The sequence below is a fragment of the Lupinus angustifolius genome, chromosome LG05 (genome assembly GCF_001865875.1).
Source record: "Lupinus angustifolius cultivar Tanjil chromosome LG05, LupAngTanjil_v1.0, whole genome shotgun sequence".
NCBI lineage: Eukaryota > Viridiplantae > Streptophyta > Magnoliopsida > Fabales > Fabaceae > Lupinus > Lupinus angustifolius.
In genome coordinates, this window is record NC_032013.1 from 13,010,363 (window position 1) to 13,017,610 (window position 7,248).

Sequence of the window (7,248 nt, forward strand, 5' to 3'; positions counted from 1 at the left end):
ACTTAAATTCTTGACTTGTCCTCAAGTCATTTTGAAAATATTTTAAGGAAATTTGTGTAACATTTTCAAGGAAATGAGATTAAAAACTAACCAAAATTGTTAGGAGATCTCAGAATTCTGTTCTCCTTGATTTTACTATCCTCTCCAAGATAGTGGTGCCTTTAGAGCCAACTCCTTTTTGTCTGTTTGTTTTTGGACTTTTTTTCCTATAAATCATTAGAACTTGCAATTTCTTTTTCCATGAGGTTAATCTAACAATTTACATGAATCTTTCAATGTTGAAAACATTATGTTCATGAATAAAATTTGATTGACAGAAATTCCAATCAAACAACATGTTTTTTTTCATGAAAATGATATTTAGAAAAATTGTTTCAAGTCCAATTGATAAATGGAAATTCAAAAATAATTTTATGGAATCCCAAACAACAAGATTTCAATTCAAACAACAAGAAATAAATCCATTCAGAAGTTCATGAATTTATTTTGTTAAATGGTAAACCAAACATCAATTAGTAAACCAAATAACACACTTTTTAGGAGTTCTCAAGTTTGGAAAAATTAATTTTCGGCACAAATTTATCAAGCACGCTCTTAGTTTTAAAAAAACATTATTTCTAAAATTTAAAATTATAAACTAAAGCATGTTTATGGAGATGCATGTTTAAGTATCTCAAAATAAAATACGTGCATGAAAAAATGCATGATGAATACTTAACCTTTAAGGATTAGAGTAGCTTCCCATTTTGGAATTTTGAATATCCGGATTCTTCATTATTAAATAAATTCAGCCACTAATCATTGTTGATTTCAGTATCCTTTATGTTGTTCTTTTGCAAAAGTTGATGTTGGGTACCTCCACATCATCTAAAAATTTTATAACAATAGTAAAGGTTTCTTAACTAGTGGGTATTCACTCCACTAGTTCCAACTTTTCTTTCTTTTTGTGTTTTTGATTTTTCAATATACAAAATAGAAAAATAAATTAAAAGAAAGATATACAAGAAGAAAAATAAATTTATACAAAAATAAAATAAAATTATATTTACAATTACTAATGACAAAATATAGAAGTATGAATTTCTATTATCTAGCAATTCCCCGGAAGTGGCGCCAATTTGTTGAAAGATTATTTTTGATGCTTGCTGTTTTTTGAGGCAGCAAGTTTCTGATTTATTTATTTAATGATAGGTCGATTCTTTGCTCGCCATCTCGGTTTTTTTGGAATAAATTCCAACGCTGGTTTAATTGTTTCAGGAATGTTCCTTTAATCAAAAACTTAGTTTTATTCAATTATTAACAACTTCATATCATCTCGGCTTTGTTGGAATAAATTCCAACGTCGGTTTAATGGTATGAATTTAGCAAATTAATACAAGTGATAATGAGTGATATTTATTTTTCATTTTCCTTTATTAACCAAACTACTTCCTTATGGAAGGTTGGTAAAGAATAAATAAATAAAACAATAAATAGTTAGTTGTAGAATTTAAATGATAGAAAATAAATGTTAGTTGCGAAAATGTAATAAATGACAGAAAGTAAAAGTTAGTAGTTAGATCACTCATTATAACTGTGTATTTTTCCTTTTCACAAAGATACAATTTATGAATTAAATTGCACTTTGATTCAAGCTTTCTTTATTTGTCAACAAATAAAATTTATAAGTTAACACTTTAATATTTGACATTTGCATCACTTTCAAGATTCAATTGTAGTATAGTACAGGGTTATGTCGAACCACAAGGAATTGCATAATAGAAATGTACTTATTTTATCAAAAGTAAGAAAGTATCATATAAAGTTGTTTTTATGATTTTTATGAACTAAGAAACATGAAAAGGTAAAGAACTAACTATTTACAAATTCAAGATGGTAAAATTGATTGGAAAGATGAAATTATTTCTTGACTCAAATTATTGGGAAAACATTACAAGTTATGTGTTAGACATTCGGTTAATTCCACACACCATTTCTAAATCCTTCATATAGTGTCCTAGAATGATAAGATGATTTTCAAACCTTATGTAATACACTAAACAATAGTTAAGTGTCACTCGTCGGAGTAGGTTGTCACATCCTACTTCAGACTCCATTAACATCATTTAGCCTTGAACATAAGTTGCTTAAAATAGATGCTTGATATGGCAAGTGAACTAAGGTGTAGGTTATACTTTTTAGTTCACTTGTCAACACTTTAAGAAGAAGCATTTTGGATCTTTAAATCAAGTTTTAGGTGATCAAGCTAAAACCGCATTAAGAACTTCATAAAGAATCAAAACTTAACCAAAAGTACTAACTTGCATGTATTGAAATCAAAACATGATACAAATGAAGAAAAGAAATAACCTTACACCATAATCCAAGGATGAGATGCTTTTGATTCCAAATGAGGTTACAAAATCATGTTTTTGCACCTCATTTGTCAACTCCATTCCCTTTGAATTTATATGAACTATAAGCCTAAAAACAGCCTAAGAACACTCTCAAATGAGAGAGAACTGAAAATGAGAAGAAAAATGGTATGAATGATTCAAAAGTGAAGAAATGGGTGTGTCGTTTATAGGCAATGGGAGGGTCGCTTGGCCCCCCTTCCTAGCCGCTTAGCTCTCTGGTGGGTTAACAACTTGTCCCATCTTGGCCAGCTAGCTTGGACAACCTATTGCGGGTTAGGCTGCATGCATGGTGACACCTTCTACTTGCTTGTGTCATGCTTGAGGTCATAAACTTGGCTTAAAAGCTATGTTTTGTTGGTTGCTCGACTTTTGACATCATTCATGACCTAACCATTCTTCTAGGCCAAGCAACCATTTTTCTGGTGGGCCAGGCGCTAGGCTGACCTGGTTCCATGCTCAGCTTCCTGCTTGAGCAGCTTGGTTGACTTGGTGCATGCTCAACTGCCTGCTTGAGCAGCCTGGATGACCTGGCCTGGTGCTTAGCTGACGTGGCCTAGTGCTTGGCTGGATAGCTTTGTCAGCAGTTTTTATTTGGCTTTAATTTCTTCCAACCAAGACCAAGTTATTTAGTCATGCTTAAATTTAACCATGCACCTTACGTTGCATAGTTTTAAGCACACATGTGTCGTATATATTGGTTTGATTTCTTCAAGGTGAGGCAAGCTTTATTTCTTCAAGCCCAAGCATTCTTTTTGGTCCAATTTCCTATGAAACTCAAAGAAAACTTGGACAGGTGGTGATCAAAAATCATATTATTCAAACACACAAAATTTACTTAAAAAATGTTGAATTAAGTTGGTTTTCACATTTTTGTGTAGGATAAGTACCATTTAAAGTGAATGAAAATAAGGTATTTTGAGCACTTATCAGGCAACTGTGAACACTCAATTTTGTCATACTTTCAATTTTAATCATTTGTGAAAAACTCAATAAAAATAAGACATCATTTCATGATGTGCAAGAATGTTTTGACAATTGAGTACAAATTAATATCAATGTTATCATCCTTATGTTAAAAAGTGTCATACCGGCATAAGTATAGATATCTCCTTAATAAAGAGCCACTAGTTAAAGGAATATAAAAAGGAAAAAAAACCATCTAATCCAAATAAGCAAATAATATCCATGGAAGGTGTACTGCATTTGTCATAGTATGTGGTTCCTATGAATTTGGAGCCAGTGTCGGCTATTGATCTCCCACTAAATTTGCTATCATACAAGATCTAAGTCACTTTGGCAGAATGCAACTACTAAATGCAAGAAAAGAATGAACCTAGAGAAGACAAAGCATATGTAAAAATATGGTCCCATAGCCATTCTTCCTCCTGGCAGGCATGAGCTTTTTCCATCCAAACTATCTTCATAAAAGTCTTCTCATAATGCCATTACTACTCCCCCGTCCCCTCGTCCTCCTATGTGACGTGTCCCAAGACCATTACCACCTGACTAGAGGTTCAAGCGAATGATTTAGGTTAAGATGATGCTCCTGAAGCCAAGTTGAAGCCTTTGTTCTGAGGTAAAGTTCAAGTTGACTCTACTCAAGCAACAGTTTGGTATCTGGAGAAAGTAATATCATCTAAATGTAATAAAAAGATGAGGATAGACATGATAAGAAAAATAAATCAAAGATCAGAGAATAGTTACCCTTGTTGGCAGTTACAATTTGAAATATAAAAAGAGAATGTAAGCAATTGTAAAATAGTCACAAAGGGAGCCCAGTTCAGGTAGTTACATTTCAATCAATAGCAAGACAGAACATATTAAATCATTGGTAGAAATTAGGCACGACATTTGGCAGCTGAAACAATGTAGGAATTTTTAAAAATGCAACCCAAAAGGCATATTGAATTAAGTTACATAATCAACTTAATTGCAACAATAAAGGGCAATCATAGAGCATAATCCTTGCCAGTTACTGAATCAAAATTGGCAGCCGAAGCGTCTTTCTACAGACATTATAAAAGGGATGCAAATTACACACACAGCCATAAGAAAATCAGAGAGAAAACAGAAACGCATAGAATTCAGAAAGAGATCACCACACAGAAAAAAGGAGAGCATTCAACACACGTACATTACAACAGACCACAATGATTAGAACCGCAACATCTCAACATTCAACAAATACACAGGAAACACCCAAAAGGATTAACACTCAAATTTCGAAGGGGATAAGGCATAGACTCAAATAAGTTATTCACCCTGGTTATGCACACAACTAAAAACAATAATGCATTTTAATTATCATGTATCACCAACATTGGAATCAATACACACGGTAACCATATCATATGCATACTACAAAAAATACATATTTTTCATTCATTCAATTTCAACCGAAACATATATATATCTATATTCAATTAAGGACGAAACAAATGACTTGGGGTAATAACCTTAGGATATTATGGTTCATTTTGGGTTAATTCTTTGTCCAAATCGATTATATATGACCGACCAAGTTCACGCTGTAAAATTGAATGAAAAACGGGTAAAAATCGTTACCGAATATGTTTTGTGCCGATTCCAAATAGCAACCTTAATGCTATCCCCTTCGAATGAAATCACACATTCAATCTTGTCCTTAGCCTTAATGAACCTCTGCGATGATGAAAATATTATAAAATGACGAGAATCAGAAACAACAAAAAGATCATCATTGTGAAACAAATGGAGTAGGGTTCTTTACCGTCCTGAGGCCATCCCGATCTGACCGTGAATCACTCATGGTGGTAGCTTTCTTTGATCACCATCAATAATGTCACCGCCACCGCTAAAAATAGAGACCAAGCCACTATAGCAACTGGTGTTTCCCACCGTGACTCCATCTTCACCAAAACCACCTGAGAAAGGAAGCCATACCTCCATGCCGAGACTGAGATGATGACGAATAGGAGAATTAGGGATTTCTATCCCATATTTTCTGGATCGTTAAGAGGAAGAGAAGAGAGACACGAACCACCGTGAGCTACCCCCAATGCTTCAAGCTGCCGTGAATGGAGGATCTCCAAATCACCGTCACCACCGCTGGAGACGGAACCATAGAGGAGAAGGAATTGGGGATTAGGGATTTCAATTCCCGTTTTGCCCTTCCCAACTTGTTTCTGCGTGAATGAGGGTAAGGGGGTGAAACCCCTCAATTATCCCCTTGTTTTTTTTACACGTGACTCCCTCTCCTTTTCATTTTGTTTCATTTGTTTTGGTTTTTTTATTTATTAGTATTATTTGTGTTGTTTCTTTTTAAATACTTTACATCATGTGTCCAATAATCATGTTATTATGCAACAATATACACTAACTTAACTTTTATTAAATTGTTTTAATTAATTTAATTATAAAAATTTAAGTAATTAAAATATATTCTTTAGTAATAATGTAATAAAACTTTTGCTCTTTAACCAAATGATTAAATTACTATTTCAAAAAAGTCTATTTGAGATTAGATATGGTGCAGACATTAGCTTTACTACTTCATCTATCTCGAAAAACAATCAAATTTTAACTATTTTAAAATATATTTGAGATTAGATGTGGTGCGGACATTAGCTTTGCTAATTCATATATCTCACAAAACAATTAATTTTTAACTATTTTAAAAATCCATATAAGATTAGATGCGGTGCAGACATTAGTTTTTGTCGCTTCATCTATCTCGCCAATGATTAAATTTTGATTATTTTCATAAATATTTTTTAAGATTTGGTGTGATGCGGACATTAGCTTTTGCTGCTTCACCTATCTTAAAGACGATAAAAAATCAAATTATATATTGAAAAACGAATTTTCGAACTAGAATTACGTAGTCTTGATTTCTCCATTGCACATGTGGATACATAAGAGCAAGATAATCTCTTGTCAGATGAAAAATATAAAAATAAAAATGTTTTATTTTGATAATTAAATTTTTTTAAATAATTTTATTAAGGGTATAAAAGTTTATGTGATTAGCAAGGGTATCGTTTAATATGGGCGGACGAGGTGCTAATACCTTCCTCGATCTGTTATCGACTCCCGAACTTAGAATATTTGTCTAAAGACCAAATTATCCTAATTGGGCTTACAAAAGACTTTTCTACGTTTCAACCGCAAAAAGCATAGTGGCGACTCCAAATCAATTGGGAGAGGTAGAAATCGAGTTCGCATCTCTCTAAGTCGCAGAGCCGGTCTTCCAACCAAAAATTGGGCTGCAACACCTCTCTACATCATAGAGAAAACGAAGGTTCTAAAATGAATTAAGGATTTGGTTGAGGAAGGCCATCATACCAAAACTGTCTCAAAAGGTATATCAAAGGAGTAGATTAGAGATCCCTCGCATGAATTTGAGTATTAGAAATGTGAACAAACTCCACCAAGTTGAAAAGTTTACCAATACCGATCCAATTATCATACTAGAAAGAATAATCCATGTTTCCAAGTTGGAGGCTAAACCCTTCTTTGAGTTCATCAGTTATTTTCACAATACTCTTCCAAATTGGAGAAGCCGACTAGTTTTTGGGAGCAAACAACATTGAACAATCCCCAAAATATTTATCTTTCAAAACCTTGCACCACAACTTGTTACTATGTTGAACCATATTCCAACCACCTTGCCAAGAAGGGCAATATCAATCGAACTAGAGTCATGGATCCCAAGACTTCCATTTTTTTTATGATTAGTGATCACATCCCATTTCACAAGATTGATACTTCTCTTATTAGCATCACCACTCCAAATGAAGTTCCTGGAAAATCTATCAATCTCATTACAACACTCTGAGGGAGCCACATGCCTTGCGTAATATAAGTGGGGATG

General features: G+C 33.3%; 1 long non-coding RNA gene across 1 annotated transcript; it reads right to left on the bottom strand.

The window, feature by feature from the left end:
- LOC109347864 lies at nt 3,490-5,624 on the bottom strand. Its single transcript, XR_002107666.1, has 3 exons — nt 5,146-5,624; nt 4,962-5,057; nt 3,490-4,013 (listed from the first exon to the last, which is right to left on the bottom strand). It is a non-coding gene; the product is annotated as an uncharacterized LOC109347864 (long non-coding RNA).